Source organism: Aquarana catesbeiana, linkage group LG08 (assembly GCF_042186555.1).
Source record: "Aquarana catesbeiana isolate 2022-GZ linkage group LG08, ASM4218655v1, whole genome shotgun sequence".
In the NCBI taxonomy this organism is placed as follows: domain Eukaryota; kingdom Metazoa; phylum Chordata; class Amphibia; order Anura; family Ranidae; genus Aquarana; species Aquarana catesbeiana.
In genome coordinates this window covers 129,430,198-129,457,212 of record NC_133331.1, presented here as the reverse complement: position 1 = coordinate 129,457,212, position 27,015 = coordinate 129,430,198, and positions in this window count along the sequence as shown.

Genomic DNA, 27,015 nt, shown 5'->3' with positions numbered 1-27,015 from the left:
GCAAAGGGGGATGTCTGGGGACCCTGAGCAAAGGGGGATCTCTGGGGACCCTGCTCTAAAGGGGATCTCTGGGAACCCTGAGCCAAGGGGGCTCTCTGGGGACCCTGAGCAAAGGGGGATCTCTGGGGACCCTGAGCAAAGGGGGATCTCTGGGGACCCTGAGCTAAAGGGGATCTCTGGGGACCCTGAGCTAAGGGGGGTCACTGGGGACCCTGAGCTAAGGGGGAGCACTGGGGACCCTGAGCAAAGGGGGATCTCTGGGGACCCTGCTCTAAAGGGGATCTCTGGGAACCCTGAGCCAAGGGGGCTCTCTGGGGACCCTGAGCAAAGGGGGATCTCTGGGGACCCTAAGCAAAGGGGGATCTCTGGGGACCCTGAGCAAAGGGGGATCTCTGGGGACCCTGAGCTAAAGAGGACCCTGAGCTAAGGGATATCTCTTGGGACCTTAAGTTAAGGGGGAGCACTAGGGACCCTGAGCTAAGGGGGAGCACTGGGTACCCTGCGCTAGGGGGGATCTCTGGGGACCCTGAGCTAAGGGATATCTCTGGGGACCCTGAGCTAAAGGGGATCTCTGGGGACCCTAAGCTAAGAGGGTTCTCTGAGGACCCTGAGCTAAGGGGGATCTCTGGGGCCCCCGAGCTAAGAGGGATCTCTGGGGACCCTAAGCTAAGAGGAATCTCTAGGGACCTTGAGCTAAGGGGGGCACTGGGGACCCTGAGCTAAGGGGGAGCACTGGGGACCCTGAGCTAAGGGGGAGCACTGGGGACCCTGAGCTAAGGGGGAGCACTGGGGACCCTGAGCTAAGGGGGAGCACTGGGGACCCTGAGCTAAGGGGGAGCACTGGGGACCCTGAGCCAAGGGGGATCTCTGGGGACCCTGAGCCAAGGGGGATCTCTGGGGACCCTGAGCAAAGGGGGATCTCTGGGGACCCTGAGCAAAGGGGGATCTCTGGGGACTCTGAGCTAAAGGGGATCTCTGGGGACCCTGAGCTAAGGGATATCTCTGGGGACCCTAAGTTAAAGGGGAGAACTAGGGACCCTGAGCTAAGGGGGAGCACTGGGTACCCTGCGCTAGGGGGGGATCTCTGGGGACCCTGAGCGAAGGGATATCTCTGGGGACCCTGAGCTAAAGGGGATCTCTGGGGACCCTAAGCTAAGAGGGTTCTCTGAGGACCCTGAGCTAAGGGGGATCTCTGGGGCCCCCGAGCTAAGAGGGATCTCTGGGGACCCTAAGCTAAGAGGAATCTCTAGGGACCTTGAGCTAAGGGGGGCACTGGGGACCCTGAGCTAAGGGGGAGCACTGGGGACCCTGAGCTAAGGGGGAGCACTGGGGACCCTGAGCTAAGGGGGAGCACTGGGGACCCTGAGCTAAGGGGGAGCACTGGGGACCCTGATCTAGGGGGGAGCACTGGGGACCCTGAGCTAAGGGGGATCACTGGGGACCCTGAGCTAAGGGGGATCACTGGGGACCCTGAGATAAGGGGGATCACTGGGGACCCTGAGCTAAGGGGGATCACTGGGGACCCTGAGCTAAGGGGTATCTCTGAGGACCCTGAGCTAAGGGGGAGCACTGGGGATTCCAATCTAAGGGGGAGCACTGGGGACCCTAAGCTAATGGGGAGCACTGAGGACCCTGAGCTAAGGTGGATCTCTGGGGACCCTGATCTAAAGAGGGGAGAATCTGGTATCCCTGATGTAAGGGGGTAATCTAAGGAATGTAATGTAAGGAGAGGACTTTGGGGAACCTAATGAAAGAGGGGGAACTATGATGTAAGGAGGAACACTAGGGACCCTGATGTGAGAGATGACTTGGGGGACTTTGTGAACTCTGATGTAGAGGGGAACTCTGGGGACCCTGCTATAAGGGGGTAGTACTGCTGTACTACCACGACAAAATCATGTGCATTACACACGGCTGTGGCGCAGAGCCATAGAACTGCATTCATTACGTCCAGTGGAGGCAACACCCATTAAAAGTGATATGTTGTTTAAGTTTTGCTGTGGCATGTATACAGCCATGACCAGGAGTTAGTGTAAAGGTCTGGGGCAGTAAAGCCATGGCTCAACTGCCTGGTTTTACTAACCCCTGGTTGCACCTGGGAATGAAGTCTTACTCCCTTCAAGCCACACAAGGCCCCCTAAATAAATGGATCCCATAGAGCCCCCACACTTCCAGCTCCCCTCCCTTTTCAAACAACCACCAAATCAGTCCTTAGACTCACACCACATTTTTCATTTCAGTGACACCACACATGCAGGAGCATTTTTCCCTCACAACTAATGGGGAATTTTTTTCCACACCATTGTGAGCCCCATATTTATTTGCAGGATAGAATGTGTACCACTATTAAACTGCATGCATCGCAATTTATCACATCCCACCTGCTATTCCACCTTGAGGCGGGGGTTGGGGGGGTGCCATTTGGCATCTTCGCCCTGGGCACTGGATGACCGTGTCCCGGCACTGGTGAACACCCATGTGATTCAATTCCAGTGCGGACCAAAAAAGGGTCCTGCACCATTTTGGTGCAAATGCGATCTCAGCCATACAGTTTGTATGGCTGAATTCGCATAGCACAGACATCGTATGTGATCTGCACAGCAATGTGGTGCGAATCACATGCGATGTCTGTGATCGCAAAAGTGTGAACCCAGCCTTACTCATGCTTTTTCCATCTTTAAAATATTACTAGCTCCTGAAATTATTTTAATTGTGAAGTTATATGGGGTGTCTATTAATGATAACAGAAATAGGAGATGAGCAACAATTTGTGAGAAAACAAATAAGGATTGATATAAAAAAGGGGATGCAGTGGGTAGACTTCTTTGAAAACAACAAAACTGCACACCATTGCAGCTTGTGAATAGCAAACATTTCTGAATCTGAATAGAAATGAAATCATGAGAATATTACAGATTATTGAAAAATAACATCTTATAGTCTAACTCAAAATTTCAAGTCCCGAGCTACTAGCCAGGCCTTAAGCCACGTACACACGATCGGATTTTCCGACGGGAATTGTGTGATGACAGGCTGTTGACGGAAAATCCGACCGTGTGTACGCTCCATCGGACAATTGTTGTTGGATTTCCCGTGGACAAATGTTGGATAGCAGGTTTTCCGCTGACAAATGTGTGTTGTCGGATTTTCCGAGTGTGTGTACACATGTCCATCGGACAAAAGTCCAAAGTACAAACACGCATGCTCTGAAGCAAGGACGAGCTAGAAGTGGTCGGTCTTGTAAACTAGCGTTCGTAATGGAGTATTAACATTTATGACGCGGAAATCTCGAAATGCAGCACTCAATTCTCTTCCTCTTTAATGGGATAACAATGAAGCTGCTTTGCTGGTGATACTGATGGAGTTATTGCAAATGAATTTTCAAAGGCTCTTTTTTTCTAGTGATATCAAGAATAATATTATTATGCTTTTTTTTTTTTTTTTTTTTGGGCAAGTTACCACAAAACCATTATCCCATAGTTTTTAAGTTTAAAGATACAACTATGTTGGTCTCCCTTGTCATTTTTTTTTTTTAACCAGAAAATCAGTTTATTGAGGTATATAACAGTTATACAATGCATTTGGGTAAAGTTGAGGCATACATATACATTCCATCATGAGATATACAAACGTTAATAGTCATATCTGACTTCATATCTTTGTACAGATGTGTATCTAATACTTATGTTGAGGCATAATAATGCACAAATTGGTCACAATTTCCAACTGCAGCTCATATAGTGCAAGTTTCACCATCCTCCAGCCAACGATCCCATATATTAGAGAATTTTTGCGGGCGATCTCTGTGAGTATACATCATTTTCTTATAAGGAAGGGTATCATTTATATCCTTTTTCCAATTCTGTATTGTTGGGGGCCTTGCCTGCGTCCAGACTTTAGCTATTACTTTCTTTGCTAGGAATAATGTTTCAGATACAAAAATAGCTAAATATTTATCTACATCAGCATCAGGTAGTAAACCTAGGAGACATAATTTTGGGTCAAGACCCACGGGTGTGCCCATAATGTCATGTAGAAACTGTATTACCTATAACCAGTAGGATTGTATTTTCGGGCAGCTCCACATTAAATGGTAAAAAGAACCCGGAGCAAATAAACACATAGCGCACATAGGACTTCTATTTTATTGAAACTTCGCCAATTTTATTGGTGTAAGGTATGTGCGATGTACAATATTTAGTTGTGTTAATCTATCCGATAATTTAGGGGATGCCATCTTAACTCCCTCCAAGATTTCTACCCAGTCTGTGTTGTCAATTGGGCCTACGTCTTGTTCCCATTTTTCTTTTGCTATTTGGGATATTTTATGAGATCTATGTAATTGAAGGGCATAATACAGATTTGATATAAGCTTAGTTGAGTCTACTCCAAGTATAATACCGACAACTGGCAGGGTGTCAAGAGTAATGTCCGTGGAAGCCATCTGCGCTCTAAGCGCGTGTCTGAGCTGTAAGTACCTAAACAGTAGCTGGTTTGGGAGTGAAAATCTTTCCTTGAGTGACTGGAAGCTTAGAGGCCCATCTGCGGTGCAGACATGCGACAGATACAGGACACCATACGCTGCCCAGATCTGGGGATCAGGTACCGTTTTCAGCGCAGGTAAGTGGTCATTTAGCCATAACGGGGTATGCGAATGTATGCTGAACTGATTTTGTTTCTTAGTTGCTATTTCCCAAATTTTTTGATGATGTTTCAACATGCCCGTGTTGAAACGTGCATTTCTATGATGACATTTTCCCTTTCTAAGGATTGCCTGAATAGGGGTAAGCAATAAATTTTCCGGCTCGTCACACACTAAAGATCTACAGGCATACCCCACTTTTAAGTACACATTGGGGTTTATTTACTAAAGCTGGAAAGTGCTAAATCAGCTCACTTCTGCATAGAAACCAATGAGCTTCCAGGTTTTATTACAAAAGCTTAATTGAACAAGCTGGGGTTAGAAGCTCATTGGTTTCTATGCAGAAGTGAGCCTGATTTTGCACTTTCCAGCTTTAGTAAATAAACCCCAACGTGTACTTAAAAGTGGGGTATGCCTGTATATCTCAGAGCTTCAGTAGTATTAAAGTAGTATATGTGCGACAATTGTGAGGCCACATAATAATCTTGGATATCTGGAAGAGAACATCCTCCCTCAAGAGTGAGATTTTTAAGAATATGCCATGCTATCTTGTGTCTCCCTTGACCCCATACAAAGGAGTTCAAGATGGCTTCCATTTGTTTAAATATTTTAAGTGGGATATACAAGGGAGCATGCCATATCATATATAAAATTTTGGGCAAGTTGATTCTGCCCATCACCCCCAAAGGTAATCTTGACCATATTTGTGTTTTGGATTTAAGCACCAAGAATAAGGGTTCTATATTTAGGGCTACATATTCTCTGAGATCTCTGGTAATTTTAATTCTCAGATATTTAATTTCTGCTACTCTCCATAAAGGAAGCTCTGGCACAACTGCTGTAGGGGGAAATTGATATATGGGGAGAATTTGTGATTTCTCTCAATTAATTCTCAGGCCAGAATATTTCCCCATTGTCTCTATAATTTTCAATGCTGCTTGTAATGAGGGACCCTGATCCGCCAGATAAAGTATTGTGTCGTCTGCATAGAGACCTATCTTTTCCCATGAGTCTCCGCGCCTAAGGCCCACTACCTCCGGGCTCGCTCTAATTACCATTGCCAGGGGTTCAGCTGCAAGGGCATACAACAAAGGTGACAGAGGGCAGCCCTGCCTCGTGCCCCTCTCTAGGGAAATTTGATCAGATAACCACCCATTTACATATACCCTCACCTTTGGTGTCTGGTACAAGAGCTGTACCCATTTTATAAAGTTGGGTCCAAACCCATAACAACCCAGGCATTCCCACAGGTAGGCCCATTCGACAGAATCGAACGCCTTAGCTGTGTCAAGTGCCACCACCACTCTAGTTCCTGCATTATCATGCTGGGCCTGTAGGTTCATGAACAGCCTCCGGATATTCATTGCCATGTTCTTCCCCGGCATGAACCCGGTTTGATCTGGGTGAATCAAAGATAGGATAACTGAATTTAATCTAGAGGATAGGATCTTAGCTAATATTTTAATATCTACTGGCAACAGGGAAAAGGGGCGGTATGACTCCGGGTAGTGAGGGTCTTTACCAGGCTTGGGGAGGACTATAATTTGGGCCTCCTGCATTGATGGGAGAAGCACTCCCGTTTCAAATATTGAGCGGAAAAGAGTCTTTAACTTTGGAGTAAGTGTTTCTGAGTACGTGGTATAAAACTCTAGAGGTAGACCATCTAATCCCGGGGCTTTGGATTTTGCCAACTGGGAGATTGCTATATCTATATCCTGAGCAGTTATGGGGGCCTCTAATGCTTGGGATTGTTCTAAATTTAGACGAGGAAATTGTATCGTGTGCAGATATGATCTAATCTCTTGGGGAATGTAGTTACATTTGGAACCGTATAGTTCCCCATAGAATCGTAAGAACTTTGCGACCACTAGTGCGGGGTCTGTGACAATCGTGCCATCTGTTTCACACAATGATACTACTATTGGCGGTTTATCCTCTAGGAGAGCTAGATATGCCAGCATTTTCCCTGCCCTTTCTCGGTGCTCGTATATTCTTGTTTTACAGAAAAACAAGCGCTGCTTGGCTTTTTCCATCTGTAATTGTGACACCACCCATTCTTGCATTTTAACTTTGTTAAGATTGTCAGGAGAAGGATGAGTGTTATACGTCTCTTCCAAATCCCGCAGTGTGTCTTCCGTCAAATGTATTATCATTTTAGAGGATGCTTTAAGTCTTGTGATTCTACTATCTAATATTTGTCTTGCATGCATTTTAAAATCGTCCCATTGCATGTTAAATGATAGGAGACTTTGATCTGCTGAGAAAAAAAAATTTAGTTCTCTTTCTATAGAGCTGTGGTCCATCAAAGCTGATAACCAAAATGAATTAAGTCTCCATATATATATATATATATATAAAGGAGCCGTATTAAGCATAGACATCTGTATCCAACTTGGGGAATGGTCTGACAAGGCCCTGGGTGCGAATCCTGCTCCTGTAATCCTAGGAAGTCATGTTTTAGAGACCAGTTCGTGATCTATCCTAGACATAGTGGCATAGCTAGTAGAATGACATGTATATGCCCTTGTAGTGGGATTCCTATACCTCCATACATCAATTAGCGCAAATTCCGCCATGATTCGACTTAATCTAGTCTGTCGATTTGGATTAGCCACATTCCCAGGCTGTGCAGGGCGATCCATGTAAGGGTTCATTGTCATATTGAAATCCCCCATCCACACAGCTGGGACCGTCGGATACTGGGCCATACAAGATAGGCCTGCCCTGACCACTTCCGAGCTGTAAGGGGGGGGGGGGGGGTGAATGTAACATGCTATCATTAACACAGGCAATCCTCCCATAGTAGCATGTAAGAATAGACACCTGCCCTGGTGATCTGATTCCATGGATATAAGTTCAAATGGAGTGTTTTTAGTTACCATTAAGGTGACCCCTCTAGAAAAATTGGTGTGTGTACTATGATATGCCCACCCAATCCACGGCCTCTTCAGTGCAGCTCGTAGGTGACCAGTAACATGGGTTTCAGTTAGGATGATCACATTTGCTTTCTGTAATTTGAAATATGTAAGGGCTGCAGTGCGTTTGATTCAATCTCTCAGTCCCCTCGCATTCCAACTCAGGAATTCAATCGTAGTCATCTAATCATTCAGTGGGAATTTTTGAAGCAGACCACCAGGGCCAAGATAACTAAAAACATTGCACATCCACATTTTTGTAGCATGCCTCTCATTGTACATATAATACCCATACCTATGCATGTGTGTATCTGGTAGACAAACCCAACAATTGTATATACATTTTTTGGTTCAGAACTCAGGCCCTGTACACGGGCAACATCCCTCCCTCCCAGCTCCACACTTCCCCAACATGGTGAGAGCATCCAATACCCTAAACAAATGATCAAAATTACCATCATCCAGCATGAAAACCTGGCTGGAGGTGCATGACTTACTACCATTAGTTGGTAGATTTCAACTATTAACCTCAGTCCTATGGGGAGGATTGTTCACTGAACAGAGTGTGGTAGAGCAATATAGGGAAACTATTGCATCCTCTTGCGTCCCTTGTCAATTTTACATTGTATTTTTTTAAATGTAACTGCCTACTCCCAAACTGTCATTTGAAGTGAAACACATAGCCAAGTATTATTCTCCACAATTTTTTTATTGTGCATTAAAAAAGAAAACAAATAAAATTAGACATGCTATCTGCCAATAGAACTTAACCAAAAAGTGCATTCTATGCATCCAAAAATATAGAAAATATAACAAATCAAATAATTATTCAATCAAAAAAATAATGTCAAAGCAATAACTCCAAGGCCAATAATAAATAACACTTTATCTCCGCAACATGTCTGGTTGACGAACGGCCGTTCATAAACTAACTGAAAAGCACAAAATGAAAAACGTGAAACGAAAAGTGCAAAATGAAAAGCGTGCATCAACACTCACCAAAATTTCTACTAACTCAAAATGATCAGAAGGAGCCCAAAGAGTGACGCTAAAGAGCTAAAAAAACACGTAGTACGTCACTACGTTCGTGTTTGTTGGCTGACAATTCCTTGCCGTTTGTATGCAAGACAAGTTTGGGCCAACGCCCTTCGGACAAAAGTCCACGGTTTTGTTGGCCAACAATCCGATCGTGTGTACGAGGCTTTACTCGCTAACCAGTTCCCCCATCCAACCTCTACCCTGCCCCGCCCCTAATTCCACCCCTAAACACACCCTCATAAATTATCTCATGAAATTGGGATAAAATCTTAGGAACACAGAACACGGAGGAGAAATGGGTTTGCTTTAAGAGCATATTAAATAAGGGCATTAGCCAATGCATCCCATTGGGTAATAAATTTAAAAGAGCGAACAAAAGTCCTGGATGGCTTAACTCCAATGTAAAAATGCATATAAAACAAAGGAGAAGGCCTTCAAAAAATACAAGGATGAGGGATCATCATCAACATTCAGACTGTATAAAGAATGCAACAAGAAATGTAAGGGTGCAATAGGGATGGCTAAGATAGAACATGAAAGACACATAGCAGAGGAGAGCAAAAAAAATCTCAAGAAATTCTTTAAGTATGTAAACAGTAAAAAAGGGAGGACAGACCATATTGGCCCCATAAAGAATGAGGAAAGACATCTGGTTACAAAGGATGGGGAGATGGCGAAGGTATTTAATTCATTCTTCTCCTCAGTCTTCACGAGGGAATCGGGGGGCTTCAGTAACCAAAACTGCAGTGTTTATCCTCATGACACATCACAGGAAGCACCCCCATGGATAACAGAGGACAGAATTAAAATTAGACTTGAGAAACTTAACATTAATAAATCACCGGGACCAGATGGCTTGCACCTGAGGGTACTTAGGGAACTCAGTCAAGTGATTGCCAGACCGTTGTTCTTAATTTTTACAGACAGTCTACTGACTGGAATGGTACCAGCTGATTGGAGAAAAGCCAATGTAGCACCAATATTTAAAAAGGGCCTAAAATACATCCATGGGAATTACAGACCAGTTAGCCTAACATCAATAGTATGTAAACTCTTGGAGGGCATGATAAGAGACTATATACAAGATTTTAGTAATGAGAACGGTATCATTAGCAGTAATCAGCATGGATTCATGAAGAATCGTTCTTGCCAAACCAATCTACTAACCTTCTATGAGGAGATGAGTTGACAGCTAGATAAAGGAAGGCCCGTAGATATGGTGTATCTGGGTTTTGCAAAAGCATTTGACACAGTTCCCCATAAACGTTTACTGTACAAAATAAGATCCGTTGGCATGGACCATAGGGTGAGTACATGAATTAAAAAATGGCTACAAGGGCGAGTTCAGAGGGTGGTGATAAATGGGGAGTACTCGGAATGGTCAGGGGTGGGTAGTGGGGTTCCCCAGGGTTCTGTGCTGGGACCAATCCTGTTTAATTTGTTCATGAACGACCTGGAGGATGGGGTAAACAGTTTAGTCTCTGTATTTGCAGACGATACTAAGCTAGGAAGGGCAATAACTTCTCCGCAGGATGTGGAAACAATGCAAGTAGATCTGAACAAATTAATGGGGTGGGCAACTACATGGCAAATGAGGTTCAATGTAGAAAAATGTAAAATAATGCATTTGGGTGGCAAAAATATGAATGCAATTGTGGGGTCCTAGTAGATGATAGGCTCAGCAATGGCAAGCAATGCCAAGCTGCTGCTAACAAAGCTAACAGAATATTGGCATGCATCAAAAAGGGGATCAACTCCAGAGATAAAACGATAATTCTGCCGCTCTACAAGACTGGTCCGGCTGCACCTAGAGTATGCTGTCCAGTTCTGGGCACCAGTCCTAAGGAAGGATGTACTGGAAATGGAACGAGTACAAAGAAGGGCAACAAAGCTAATAAAGGGTCTGGAAGATATTAATTATGAGGAAAGGTTGCGAGCACTGAACTTATTCTCTCTGGAGAAGAGACGCTTGAGAGGGAATATGATTTCAATATACAAATACCGTACTGGTCACCCCACAATAGGAATAAAACTTTTTCGCAGAAGAGAGTTTAACAAGACTCGTGGCCACTCATTAAAATTAGAAGAAAAAAAAAGGTGTAACCTTAAACTACTTAGAGGGTTCTTTACTATAAGAGTGCCAAGGATGTGGAATTCCCTTCCACAGGCTGGGGTCTCAGCGGGGGGCATCGATAGTTTCAAGAAACTATTAGATAAGCACCTGAATGACCACAACATACAGGAATATATATTGTAATACTGACATATAATCATACACATAGGTTGGACTTGATGGACTTGTGGCTTTTTCAACCTCACCTACTATGTATGTAACTATGTAACTAAATGACTTTGTTATGCAGCACAACGTTACAATATTAACATAAAGCACATCTCATTGATCTGACTGTGATAAATAAAATAAGGGTAAAATATGATTGGCTACTATAGGCACTGTACACGTCATTACTGCCTCGTTAAGTAAATATTTTAATGCTAAATTAACCACTTGCCGCCCTCCATATAGCAGAATGACAGCGGCAAAGTGGTTTCAATCTCCTGACTGGGTGTCATATGACATCCGCAGGATATTGAGCCACTGCGCAGCGATCGTTGTTGCGGGGTGTCAGTCTGACACCCCGCAACACCGATCTAGGTAAAGAGTCTCTGACGGAGACTCTTTACCATGTGATCTGCCGTGTCCAATCATGGCTTATCACGATGTAAATAGGAAGAGCCGTGATCGGCTTTTCCTCACTCGCGTCTGACAGACGCTAGTAGAGGAGAGCCGATCGGCTGCTCTCCTGACAGGGGGGGTCTGTGCTGATTATCAGCACAGCCCCCCTCGGATCCCACCCAGGACCACCAGGGAAGCCGCCCAGGACCACCAGGGAAGCCATCCACACTGGACCACCAGGTATGACCCCTAGACCTCCAGGGAAATACCAATCTGTGCCCAGGCAGCTGCCAATCGATGCCCAGGCAGCTGCCAATCAGTGCCCACTCACAATGCCTACCACTGCCAGTGCCACCAGCGATGCCTATCATTGCCGCATATCAGTGCCCATCATTGCCCAGCAGTACCGCCTATCAGTGCCCATCAGTGCCGCCTATCAGTGCCCATAAGTGCCACCCATAAGAACTGATCTTTGCAGCCTTTTAGTGCCCATCAGTGCCCACCAGTGCCACCCATGAGTGACCATCAGTGCCGCCTATCAATGCCCATCAGTGCTGCATATCGGTGCCACCCATCAGTGCCGCCTACCAGTGCCCATCAGTGCCGCATATCAGTGCCCATCGTCAGTGCCCGTCAGTGCCCGCTCATTGGTGCCACCTCATCGGTGCCACCTTATCAGTGCCTGTCGGTGCCACCTTATCAGTGCTCATCAGTGAAAGAGAAAACTTACTTATTTACAAAAATTTTTAACAGAAACAAAAGCAAAACTTTTATTTTTTTCAAAATATTCAGTCTTTTTTTATTTGTTTAGCAAAAAATAAAAACCACAGAGGTGATCAAATACCACCAAAAGAAAGCTCTATTTGTGGGAACAAAATGATAAAAAATTTACCTTGGGTACAGTGTAGCATGATTGCGCAATTGTCATTCAAACTGCTACAGCGCTGAAAGCTGAAAATTGGTCTGGGCAGGAAGGTGTATAAGTGCCCTGTATTGAAGTGGTTAAATATAGCATTAAAAAAAATTAAAACCAATGAATGACACGTTCATTAAGTTAGGATGCAGAGAGACTTACAGAGGAGCACAGCACTGGACAGGGGAGTGGGGAGCGGGAGCTGCCAAAGATAACCTTTCCTATTTACAAGCTGGTGATTGGTTGCTAGGCTGTCCAAGCAACCAATCACCAGCTTGTTAATAGGAAAAGTGAACTTTGGCAGCTCCCGCCGAGCCTCCCTCCCCACCCCGCCCCCACCACATTAAGTTTTTTGCCAACTTATGCCAGGACCTGCTAAGAGAATGAGAGGGGGGCGGAGGCAGGGAGGAGAAATGGCTTTTGTTCAACCCCGCCTGCCGGCGGCGACCACCCTTTTCACTTGCTGCACCATCATCCTATGATTTTTTGAATGAGCAGTGCACAGGGGGCAGAGAAACGGTAAAAATGCTGGGTCAGCTATAAGGATGGAAGTACTTCATAAGTTGATTAAGCCCAGGTTCACACTGACAGTGGGAATGAAATCATGCGAGTTCAGCTGTACGCGACAATTTCATTCCCGCATGTCAGTCCCGACTTCGGGGGCCATTTCAGAGACATCTATGCGGGTTACTGCACAGAAGTCTATTGAAGTCACACCCCAAAATCACCAAAAGTAGTACAGAAACGACTTTTGGGAATCAGTGGGGCACCGCATTATTGGCAATTGCCGCCGATTTGGCATGCAATTTGACATATCAAATCGCATGCTAAATAGCTCCAATGTAAACCAGGGCTTAAGAACAGACAACAAATAAGGCCACACTGCATGGGTAAGTCAAAAATATCAAAAGATATAGTGGAAGACCTTCACACCCCTCCCCCGTGTTCATTTTTCTGGTTATCCCTCGCTTACCTTTTAAGCTGAGTTCTCAATTAACATTCTTACTTATCCAGCAAATCTAATGTTGTCCTACTGTAATTTACCACTCTGCAGCTGCAAGCTGGTTCACACGCTGCCATCTTCTCCTCTGACATCATCAGGGGCTGGCTTTCTCTGGCCATCTGATTATGGGGGGTCAGGTTGTCTCCCTCAGATTGCTGCATGGAAACCAATGCCACATAAGGTATTCCAAGAGACATCAGAATTCTAATATACATTATTCTTGTCAAGGCTAAAGTGGCAGAGGGCCAGTCAACCATGAGTTTAAAAAAAAAAAAATGGTAAACAGATTAAAAAAAAACAGCTCTGCTAATTTATGCTGTGAAACAGGGAGGATTGAGATGACGGAAAGTAATTTGTGGCTAGAATTCAACCCCCCACACACACACACACACACAGAATTTTTTTTTAAATATTGCAGCTTAGCAATCCTTAGTTGTGGTGACTACATATGTCTTTTTGTTTTTCAGGCTTAGTATGCTTTTTGCTAACCCGTTGGAATTGCTAGAAATCCAGTGCCCTTGTTACTTTCTGTGCATTGAACTGAAATCTCAAGCAATGGTGTTAAGTACGCCATTAAAGCAAAGAATGTTCACTTTGCAAAATGAAAATTCCCCTTGCAAGAGAATGTTCACTTAGACCCGATTCACACCTATGCAGGTTGCAGTTTGCATATCCCAGGTGTATTTTGCGTTTTTCAATACACATTTTTGATCCATTAACCACTTCAGCCCCGGAAGGATGTGCCCCCTTCCTGACCAGAGCACTTTTTGCGATTCGGCACTGCGTCACTTTAACTGACAATTGCACGGTCGTGCGACGTTGTACCCAAACAAAATTGACGTCCTTTTTTTCCCACAAATAGAGCTTTCTTTTGGTGGTATTTGATCACCTCTGCAGTTTTTATTTTTTGTGTTATAAACAAAAAAAAGTGACAATTTTGAAAAAAAAGCAATATTTTTTACTTTGTGCTATAATAAATATCCCCCAAAAATATATATAAAACATTTTTTTTCCTCAGTTTAGGCCGATATGTATTCTTCTACATATTTTTGGTAAAAAAATCCCAATAAGCGTATATTGGTTGGTTTGCGCAAAATTTATAGCATTTACAAAATAGATTTATGGCATTTTTAATATTCATTATTTTTTATTAGTAATGGCGGCGATCTGTGATTTTTCTTGTGACTGTGACATTATGGCAGACAAATCGGGCACTTTTGACACTATTTTGGGACCATTGTCATTTATACAGCGATCAGTGCTATAAAAATGCACTGATTACTGTGTAAATGACGCTGGCAGGGAAGGGGTTAACTACTAGGCGATGAAGGGGTTAAATGTGTCCTAGGAGTGATTCTAACTGTGGGGGGATGGGCTTCAACACACATGACAGCGATCACTGCCTCCGATGACAGGGAGCAGTGATCTCTGTCACCTGACAAATTGCAGCAAAATCACGTAAACAGAATTGTGGGATGCCTGTCACCCAAAATAAGTTTTGATTTGAGACTGGGGTGCCATTATCCCCATTCCCTCCTATTACAAATCTTATTCTACCCCCTACCAGCACAAATCCTTCTCCCTTCAATACCACCATGACAGCCGACAGGGGGTATCACAGGGCCCCAGCAATCAGGGGGGCCCAGACAGCAGAGGGTTCAAAGCGGTGGGCGTGGGGGGCAATTACAGAAGAGGGGGGACAATTACAGAGATTGGGGGGGCAACTAGAGGAGCGGAGCGGTGGGCTTGGGGGGCAATTACAGAGGAGGGGGGACAATTACAGGGATTGGGGGGGCAATTACAGAGGAGGGGGGTGCACATACAGAGGAGGGGTGCAAATACAGAGGGGGGTGCAAATATTGAGGAGGAGGGGCAATTACATAGGAGGGGGTGCAAATACAGAGGAGGGGGGACAATTACAGAGAAGGGGGGATAATTACAGAGGAGGGGTTTGCAAATACAGAGGAGGGGGGTGCAAATACAGAGGAGGGGGGTGCAAATACAGAGGAGGGGGTGGCAAATAACAAAGGGGGCAAATATAGAGGAGGGGGCAATTACAGAGAAGGGGGGACAATTACTGAGGAGGGGGTGCAAATACAGAGGAGGGGGGGCAATTACAGAGAAAGGGGGACAATTACAGAGGAGGGGGGTGCAAATACAGAGGAGGGGGGTGCAAATACAGAGGGGAGCAAATATAGAGGAGGGGGGCAATTACAGAGAAGGGGGGACAATTACAGAGGAGGGGGGTGCAAATACAGAGGAGGGGGGGCAAACACAGAGGAGTCAAAACATAAGGGAGAGAGAGGCGACAGGCAGCTGCTGGTGTGGAAGTTTTTAATAAAATAAATGCTTAAAAACAATCCACTCACTCTTCACGTCAGAGCTGTATATGTCAGTCTGTGAAGTTGGCTGTCCCATTATCTCGATCCACGCTGCTGCTCACTGAATCGCTGGGGGAAACAGAGAGCCGTGGGAAACTCATGTGAACTGTCAGCCTCTGACGATGGAGGCGGGGTTAAGCCTCCAGAACGCTCTGGTTGGTCACAGCATCCCAGGTTGACAGCTCACTGCTGTTTCCCCACGGCTCTGTATCCTTAACTTCCTCCAGCGATTCAGTGAGCAGCAGCGTGGATCGGAAGAATGGGACAGCCGACTTCACAGACTGACATATACAGCTCTGAAATGAAGAGTGAGTGGATTGTTTTTAAGAATTTATTTTATTAAAAACGTCTGCACCAGCAAGCTCCCTGTCATTTCTCTCCCTTATGTTTTGATTTCTCTGTAATTGCTCCCCCCTCCCACTGCTCCGATCCCCCGGCTGTCCAGGTCCCCAGGCTGTCCAGGTCCCCCTGTGCGCTGGGGCTCGTAAAAGGAGGCCCCATGGTACCCCCTGTCAGATGGAAATGGTGTCCGGGTATGAGGCAGAGGGAAACCCGGGCACAGCCTCCTAAACCCGTACTGTCCAGGTCAAAACCAGACAGGTGGCAACCCTAATATTCACATCCCTCCCGCAGTTAATGACACAAAGTTAATGACACCCCCAGTTTAGTTCACAGATCGCAGTGCGAACTGTGAACTCGCACAGGAACACCCATGCGATCCGATTCTAGTCTGGGGAAAAACAAGTCCCTGCACTTTTTTCTGTGCCAATCCAATGCGAGTTCAGCCATACAACTGTATGGCTGAACTTGCATTGCTCAGAGATTGCATGTGATCGGCACCTGCAGATGCGGGTGCGAATCACATGCGATCTCTGAGATTGCGCTATTATGAACCCAAGCTTAATACTGTTTGCTTTCCTTTAAAATAAATCATAGACGTAAAAAATCACATTTATATAAGCATATCAATATTCAGCATATCTTGTGTTAGGCTATTTATATGATTCAAAGTGTCTTGTGGTTTACTTACAGATGAAAGGTTAATGTATATCGCATCCTGCCAATATTTGGTATTTAAATTGGCTTTGATTAGTTACAGAGATATTTATTCTATATTTTCATAGCTTTTTACGCAGGAGTTTCCTGTATGATTATCCTTTACGGACATCATTTATCCATGGAAGTCGAGTAACAAAGGAATATAAATGTTTTTCTTCCCTCCAGTCTAGTTCTATCGGAAATGTGCTAAAGGCTTCAAAAATATGAATTAAACATGACAGAACACATGTCAACATTTGCTCATCTGTGCAGGAATCAGATGTTATGCTTACAGCTTTCAAGCTCCAGATTCTAAGAACATAAAAGTATATATTTAATTATTCATCAAAACAAGCACAGAAAATAATCTCAGAAAATTAAATTAGTAAATTACAATTTAATTAAGGTAATAAAAGAGGACATTTTTGTTCATTACAGATAAAGCTGTACAGCAGTTAAACAGCGAGCTATAGTTATTATTCTATACTGCAGACAAGCCTTTCTCTACTTTTTTACCATGCAGGAAAATTTCATTTTTTTTAATATTCAGGCCTCAGGGAACACCCACAAAATCAGTGATCAGTAAATTGTACTTATAATAAATAAAGAATAAGGGAATACCTAGAGCATTTGATGGACAGAGCAGATAATTCTTAACACCTCTACCCATACAAAACAATTTATAATAATAATCATGACATTGAATAAATTATAGCAATGGCCAGAAAATTAATACTAAACATTCCCTTTAGATCGGTGGCCAGTAGAGAAATGCCCCCTTACACCACTGGACAATGTAATGCATCTTTACATCTGTGGATAGTGTAGTGTTCCCTTACATCAGGGGTGTCCAATCTTTTTTCCAAGAGGGCCAGATTTGATGAATAGAACATGCTTGAGGGCCGACCATTTTGCCTGACATTCTTAAACCATTAAAATTTGGTCTAAGTGTGTCCATCCGAGCACTAATACACGGCCCAACAAGAATTCTCTTGCCTTTGTGCTGTGTGTGGTGAATAGATGAGCTTGGGCGTGTTATTTGGATATACCGGATTTAATCTGCTTATAACATGCACCTTCACTTTAAAAATGAAGTTTCAGGAAAAAAAATCTTAAATTTTAAATAAAGAACTGTGAAGCAAAATAAGGGTCAGTGCCCATCAATGCAGCCTAATCAGTGCCCATCTGCGGCCCCCACTCCATTGCCATGAATGTGGCCCCCACTGTATTGACATGAATGCAGCCCCCACCGTATTGACATGAATGCAGCCCCCACCGTATTGACATGAATGCAGCCCCCACCGTATTGACATGAATGCAGCCCCCACCACATTAACATGAATGCAGCCCCCACCGTATTGACATGAATGCAGCCCCCACCGTATTGACATGAATGCAGCCCCCACCGTATTGACATGAATGCAGCCCCCACCGTATTGACATGAATGCAGCCCCCACCGTATTGACATGAATGCAGCCCCCACCGTATTGACATGAATGCAGCCCCCACCACATTGACATGAATGCAGCCCCCACCGTATTGACATGAATGCAGCCCCCACCGTATTGACATGAATGCAGCCCCCACCGTATTGACATGAATGCAGCCCCCACCGTATTGACATGAATGCAGCCCCCACCGTATTGACATGAATGCAGCCCCCACCGTATTGACATGAATGCAGCCCCCACCGTATTGACATGAATGCAGCCCCCACCGTATTGACATGAATGCAGCCCCCACCGTATTGACATGAATGCAGCCCCCACCACATTCACATGAATGCAGCCCCCACCGTATTGACATGAATGCAGCCCCCACCGTATTGACATGAATGCAGCCCCCACCGTATTGACATGAATGCAGCCCCCACCACATTCACATGAATGCAGCCCCCACATTGACATGAATGCAGCCCCCACCACATTGACATAAATACGGCAGCCCCCACCACATTGACATGAATGCAGACTCACCATTGCTGTCAGTGCAGCCTGATTCATGTCCATCTGCAGCCTTGAAGGAGACAGGGAGGGGGCGGGACGAGCGCCAACAGATATACAGGAGAAATTCCTGTTTACACGGCGGCCTCTTTAATTGAAAGTCCCGCCTCCTATGATGGACAAAACAATTGTCCAATGGCAGCGCAGGAGACGGGACTTCCTTTTACACAGGACGCCGTGTAAACAGGAAATTCTCCTGTATCCTGTACGGCGCTTGTCCCGCCCCCTCCAAGGCAGCCAGCATATCTATCTTTTATGGCCCCCGGCGCTCGGGGATTCGTTGGGGGCCACAAAAGATATATATGTCAAAATTACCAGGCGGGCCGTCCGAAACCGGTCCGCGGGCCGCGATTGGCCCGCGGGCCGGACTTTGGACATGCCTGCCTTACATAAATGGTCAGTGATGACTTGTAGAGGAGCCCACATTACACTGAAGTTTAGTTAAGAAGTACCTCCTTACATTGGTCATTAGTGGGAGGTGCGCCTTTACTTTGGTGATTAGTGGGAAAAAAACTCACTTTTACATTCACGGTCAGTGAAAAGGATGTCCCTTACATTTGGTAATCAGTGTAGTGCCCCCTATATTGGTGAAGGTAGAATGCTCTATTACATTGGGATTCTGGGAGAAGAATGCCCCTTATACCTTACAGACAGCTAAAAATTGTTAATGGTTATTTACATGAGAGATGAGAGGACAGATGTCACTGCTCCTGTGCCACTAGCTTTGTCAGTGACATTATGCAACATCGATGCTGAAACAAAGCAGGCTCCATCCAGCAGGAAATCTGTCTGCCATGGCTGATTGCTCATGGAACCCCTAGCAAACTCTGAAGGAACCTTAGGGTTTCATGGAACTCTGATTGAGAAAGGCTGTTGAACATTCACATAGGTATCTTTTGTAGGCCCACAAACTGCTGATATGATGTCCTTGTGGCTAGTGGAATAGGTTTGTTGGAGGTCAGCTAAGTCACTCAGACTTTTCAGATCTACTAGGGATGACAAAGGGATGCGGGTTGCTTATCAAAGTTTCCAGATATGATATGCCCTTCCAAGGAGGCTCTCTTGTGTTCCTTTATACTTACTAATATAACAAAGAAAGCTCTTTAGACATTTTATTTACCAGTATGTAAACTTAGCATGTTAGATACACAGATCTAGCCAATAAATTCCCTAGGCTATGTTTCCACAATTGCGACCCCAAAGTTGCACGATTTAGAGTGCGACTTTGGAGTATGACTTTGATGCGACGTTGAGTGCAGCTTTGATTCAAATTTACAGTCTCTGGTTCAAAGTTGCATCAAAAGTCGCATCAACGTAGTGCAGGAACTTTTTCATAGTTGACTTTCGCAGTAGTGGAAATGGAGCCTTAGACACCAGAAGCCAGTGTATATTACAACATGCTATTATCTATTCAGAAATAAAATTACAGCTCTTTATGACTTGTCCCTTTAACAACTACTACAGGACTGTAGAAAAATATTTCACAATTGTTATTATTGTAAACTAGTGGGTGAAAGTGCTAGGTGTGACAAGTTTAACTTTCATTCAGCACCTCAGGATATCATTATAATTAGCATAAGCAACCTTGTTGTGACTGATGGGTATATAGTATGCATATAAAGTACAAAGGGCAAAGAGCTTAGAGTGTTAGTAAAAGCCTACCTATGCTGCATAGACTGTATTAAAAAGGATAAAAAAAAGGATTAGCGAAAACAACATCCAGCAGCTGTTGCTCCCCTAAGGGTAAGGCCGGCCATAGATAGTGCAAATTTCTTTCCTGCACCACCAGTGCTGACAGGAGAACCCCTCCTGCCGAGCAATTGTCTGCTCCCGACTGGGTAGTGGGCGGGAGAAGCTCTCCCTGCCGAGAGAAGATAGTAATTAAAGCTAGCAGCTATAACAACCCCTTGCGTTAATCGCAAGCAAATCTGGCAGGCTGGTTGTACTCAAGTTGATCTATTGATCAACTTGGTACATTTAGCCTGCCCATTAATGGTTTGAATCTCGGCCAGTTCCTGCTGAACCGGCCAGGATTTGAACCGTGTATGGCAGGCCTAAGGGTGTGCTCGTCAATGGCTCATAATTCCTGGAGAGTGCTGATTGGGAGCGGGTCGGCTGCTGGTTTTCCAGCATGCTTCTCTGACTGAAGCCAGCCAAACAGCCAGCTTCTGTGGGACCTGCTGCCATACACATGGGCTAAATGTCGGCCAGCTTTTATTGAACTGGCCGATGTCGTCCGACATTTGGCCCATGTGTACTAGGCTTTAACCACTAGCCGACCAGCCGCCCCAGTTATACTGTGGCAGGTTGGCACGGCTGTGCAAATCGCCGTAGCTATACGTCGCTTCTTTAAGATGTCATAGCAGGTGCGTGCGATGTCCGCCGGGAATGAGAACGGGGATGTGTGTGTGTGTGAACACACACATCCCGGTTCTCTCAGGGGAGAGGAGACAGATTTACTAAGTAAGAACACAGATCGGTCTCCTCCCCCAGGCAGTCCCATCCCCCCTACAGTTAGAACACAGTTAGGAAACACAGTTAAAGTGATTGTAAAGGATCATTTTTTATTTTTTTTAGATAGCAAACATGTCATACTTACCTCCACTGTGCAGCTCGTTTTGCACAGCGTGGCTCTGAACATCCTCTTCTGGGGTCCCCCAGCGGCTTTTGCGACTCCTCCCCACATCAGATAACCCCCTAGGAGAAGCACTCTCCTGAGGGGGTTACCTTGTGGGCGCGCTCCCGAGTCCATTATTGGCGTCCAGAGACACGAATGCCAGACTCGGCCCCGCCCCCGCGTCATTGGATTTGATTGACAGCAGCAGGAGCTATCAATCTATCCAATCAAGAGCCGGGACCCCGTGGAGAAAGGGACAGCGCGTCCCCGCTGAGGAGATGAAGGGGCTCAGGTAAGTAAAAAAGGGGCTGGGGGGCCAGTCACTCCCAGGTATTTTTTCACCTTAATGCATAGGATGCATTAAGGTGAAAAAACACAAGGGTTTACAACCTCTTTAACCCCTTGATCCCCCCTAATGTTAACCCCTTCCCTGCCAGTGACATTTATGCAGTAATCAGTGGCTATTTTTAGCTCTGATCTCTGTATAAATGTCAATGGTCCCAAAATAGTTTCAAAAGTGTCCGATCTGTCTGCTGCAATGTCGCAGTCCTGCTTATTGCTATTTTTTTACCAAAAATATGTAGAAGAATATATATCGGCCTAAACTGATGAAGACATTTTTTGGGGGGGATATTTATTATAGCAAAAAGTACAAAATATTGTGTTTTTTTTTTCAAAACTGTCACTTTTTTTGTTTATAGTGCAAAAAAACGCAAAATAAAAGGACATAAATTTTGTTTGGGTACAATGTCGCATGACCGCGCCATTGTCAGTTAAGGCGACGCAGTGCTGTATCGCAAAAAATAGTCTGGTCAGGAAGGGGGCAAATCCTTCCGGGGATGAAGTGGTTAAAGTGAGTTTTATAAATGTCTCTCTGATATACACCAGATTATATTTTGTGGTAAGCTGCTTGGAAAAGGAAGCTATTATGAAAAAATGTTGAAGGATTTCAGTGTGAATAAAGTTACATGAGATGTCTCTACTCTTACATTATTTGAGCTAGTCATAAGGGAAATTCTTTCTTAGATAGTTGTCTTTGGAATAAGTGTCCCCATCAGAAGATTTTGATTTTATTCCCATCCACAGGCACCTTAACTATTCAATAAGACACAGAAGGTGAATCAAACACAATTTTAACTTCAGACAATTGCTGTACAGAGCATGTTCCAATCCTTTGATGTGTAAGAATGACTTTCCTGATCCCTGTCTCTACAAAGCTCTAACACTGACTGAGGGAACATGGAGGGTCCAGTTAGGACTATACTAACTAGCACTAAACAGGAAGAGAGGGCAGAGAGGGCTGAGCTGGGAAAAAATTAAAATCTTCTGATGGGGACACTTATTCCGAAGACAACTATCTAAGAAAGAATTTCCCTTATTTCCCTAATAGGATACAAACAGCAAAGTGGACAGGAGTTTATCCATTTATTAATTATTTTCTGAAAAAGCAAGTTTAAGAAATATTTTAACCCCCTCCCACCCAGCCTATTGTAATATGATGGCTGAGCAGGAGCCCTGTTATCTATCATATGGCATCCTCCCAGGATCGCGCCCCGCATACCCCATGGGCCACTATGTCCGCCGGACACAGCTGATGACAGCGGATGACAGATTACTGTACTGGCCAGCTATTGGTACCATGTGATTTTTGTGGCCAATCACAGCAGATAACTGACAGGAACCATGAATCAGACTGAGACAGAAGTGCAGTAAAAATCACACTATTTAATAAAATGGTATAAACAGAGCAAACTAGTCAAAACATAGCTAGAGTTCGGTAACCAGGATGGGTAGTCAGAACAAGCCAGAGAAATGGGAGTCCAGAGATCAGCGAAGTCGGGTGCAGCAAACAGGATCAGGAACCAGAAGGGAAGTCAGCCAAGCAAAAGTCTTTCACAGGAAAACACAGCAGAGAGAGTCCAGGTATAATGACCAAGGCAAAGGCACAGAAGATCTGATCCAAGGCGTTTATATAACAAGCAGCTATGGCTGATGAGCAGGAAATGAAGACCAGGTGAGTCACTGTGGAAGGAAGAGTCTTTGACAATTAACTGTCAGCTAAGCACAGAGCTCTGAGAAGGAAGGGCTATGCCCAGCCCTGACAGTACCCCCTCCTCAACAACCCCTCCCCCTCGGAGGACCACCAGGTTTGGGGGGAAAACGTCTATGGAAGGCACGGAGGAGGACAGGAGAATGTACGTCCGAGGAAGAGACACAAGAGCGTTCCTCCGGACCGTACCCCTTTCCAATATACCAGGTAATGTATGCGCTAACGGAACCTACAGGAATCAATGATAGATTGTATCTCACAAATAAAGGACACAAAGGAGAGGAAAGGCGTGCTGCTCACCCCTATTATTGAAAACAAAAAAAACGAAGGAAAATTTTCCCCGGGGTGGGGTTTTTTGGCAGCAGAATACAAATATCAAATCAATATTATGTAAAAAATATATGTTTTATTGTACAAAAAATCGCATCACATAAAAGTTAAAAAATGAGCTCCAGTAGAAAATGTTTTACAAAACCTTATAAAGTCAGACACACATTATACAGACATATTTCCATAGCAACATTAAACAAATATTGTCGACATCAGAAAATAAAAAGCTGACACATTTCAACCCATATCTTAGGGGTCTTCTTCAGAGGTCAGTCTGTTGGAAAATATATGATAAGAGCACACATGTAAGAACAATAAGAATGATATATAGTGCATGCATGCAATATAATTACCCAACAATGTGTGTCCAGCAACGAGAGGCCTCCTAACTGGAGATCCTTTTAAAGAAATGCCTATTCTCTCTCCCCAAGGGGTCTCAGAGCACACCCACCGACACGGCCACCTGCACCGGAGCAATAGTCCGACGATGTGGCTTACAAGAAGTCACACTAGAGGTCGCCCCCCATTGGACCAGATGATCGGTCGGGGAACTGGCCACACCTGTAGTGAAAGCCCAAAAATACACTAAGAAAAACGCCCATGATATATATCAAAACAATTATATCGAAAAGTATTACTCCAAAAATGAGATCAAAAGGGAGGCGCCAATCTCAACATATACCATATATGCGGTTTACAACCTCAGAGTGTTAAATAGATACATATGTAAAGTAGAGTGATGAGTGAAGGAAAGAAATTCATTAGAGATAATTAAAGAGAATAAACTAAATTAAGGGGTCAGAGTAATATACAGCCGTCCATTACAATAACGCGGTGTGAGATTGAAAAAAGGGACCAAGTGAAAGAGTGGGTAATTATGGGTACTCAAAGCTGTGAAAGTGAAAAAATTACATGCAGTGTATATTGACCCCCACTTGGTGAAAAAGGATATGAACACCAACCGTGCAAAAACAAGGAGTGTGAGTAAGAAAAAAAGTGCCCATATTAGAACCAAACATAGAAGTGACAAGGTGGACTTAAATGTTTACCTCAAAATATGTGAAAGCAAGTATGGAGCTGCACCATATCGCCCTGTATAATCTGACTGAGTTGTGACCTAGCCCGGGATTGGCCGCAAGTTGTGTCAGCTCAGTGGGTAAATCTCCAATTCGAGTTGACAAGTCTGAAATATATGTATATAAATAAAAAATAAAAAATAAAAAATAGTATTGTAGGAAATTACACATAGTAAGTCTTATTAACCAAACATAGTTACATAGGGCTAGATTGGTGCAGAGGCATATTGCTGGGAGATGTACTTACAGTGCAGGAGCTGCTAAAGTGTCTGACCAAAGTGTTTCATATGTATATATACCTGTTGTGGGCCTGTGTAGATTGGGAAGGATCCATCACAGGTGTGAAACCCCTCCCCTAGAACCGATCTAAGAGGTTGTCATGGAGGGCATGGCCGCCATTCAGGCAGCCTAGTGTGGCTTCCCCGGCATTTGGGACGGGCTGGCAGCCCCGAAATGACATCATCCTCATCGTAATTGCGTGACGTACCCACGTCACGTCGCACGCGCGGGGCCCTGCGCATGCGCAGTGACAAGGGACGTCCGAGGATGTTCCCGAACGACACCGGCAAGGGGAGAAGGTCTCCAATGTAGGAACCGGGGCCAGCCCGGGTGCCCAATGGAGACAAACGTAGGGGGGAGGAGCCAACAGATGGGAAGCGGCTCCTCCCCCCCTTGCCGGTGTCTTGCCGAGAAAGTTCCCTCGGCAGATAAGTTCCCCCCCTGTACTGCGCAGGCGCAGCGCCTGCGCAGTACATACTACTCTCAGCCGCCGGAGATAGCCGAAGCTCAAATGCTTCAATCAGCTGTACACGGCGCCTGCGCTCTGGGTCCAGGTTCCTTCCCCACCATCCAAGTGGACCTAGAGGGGGAATCTAAAAGTGCCGAGCGCAGCGAGGCCGTGCCCGAAGCGTGGTGAGCGAAGCGAGCCCGCGAGGGGCCCTCTTACAGGCGCCGTGTACAGCTGATTTTCTGCTGTTCTGCTTCGGCTATTTCCGCCGATACCTACTGCGCAGGCGCAGTAGAGGGGGGAACTTATACGCCGAGCGGAACTTTCTCGGCAGAACACCGGGAAGGCACATCTGAGGGAAAATCCCCGATCCAAGAGCAGCGGTGGCAGAGTTGCCAGACTTCTGAGGGGAAGAAAGAAACAAACAAAGAAAAAGGCATAGTAGTCATTGCATTTGCTTAAAACATAAATAAACAAATATGTAGTTCATCACATGTAGGGGTATATTAACCCCAGCTCAATGTGATCATTTAATGCACTAATGTGCAAACACATAAGACATCAGTACCTGCAGGGAAAAACAGTCACATACATTGGTGAATCTACAAAAATCACAACCAAAAAATAAAAAATAAAAGAAAATATAAAGTAAATATGCACATAAGGAAAAAATGAAAAATAGAATATGATAAAACAAAACTTAATCATTCAAGGGAGGGGGAAAGGGGGAACAGAGCCACAAGAACTAAGGGGTCTTTGATATTAGAAGAGAACTGGGTTTAGTGAGTTTTTCCAGAAGCAAAACCTTTTAGAAATGGGGCAAACGAGGTAGCTTCGTTTAATCCCGGAAAAGAGGTGGCATCTAGTTTGAATATCCACCTCTGTTCATGTTGAAGCAGGGTTTTGTTCCAGTCACCGCCTCGATCCGGTATATGAACCTGATCGAGTGCGGTGAAGGATACCTTGGGCATCCTATAGTTGTGCACTGTCACTACGTGTCTCCCAAGTGGTAAGTAGTGGTTACCAATTTGCATATGATAGATGTGCTTGGATATGCGGCGTGGAATTCTTGTTTCGTCTTACCGATGTAGTATGCTCCACATTCACATGACATGAGGTATACCACCCCTCGTGTTTGGCAATTGGTGAAGTGCGCAGGCTTAAACAGTACCCCATTCGGAAGACGGAATACTTTATCCCGTCTTATGTATGGGCAGAAAAAGCGTGTGTGTGTCCAAATGGAAACAATCCGAGGGTTGAGCAATGTTTTGATCTTTTCTGTTCATCCTTAAACTCGCTTTGGACCAATTTGTCTTTTAGCGACGTAGCTCGTCTGTAGGTGATCGACGGGCTATTTGAAATAAAGCCACGAACCTTCGGATCGTCCATGAGTATGGACCAGTGTTTTTCAATGATGTTCCTAATCTCCTGATGCTGTTTGGAGAATCGCAGAATGATCCTGGTAGGATCCATACCATGCTCATCTGCCATTCTCTTAAACGCAGGTATTGTCCATACAGCATAGACTTTTTTAATGCTATGGGGTGAAAACTGTTCGCGTAGAGCACTGTGTTGCCTGCGGTACTTTTCCGAAACAAGGTGCT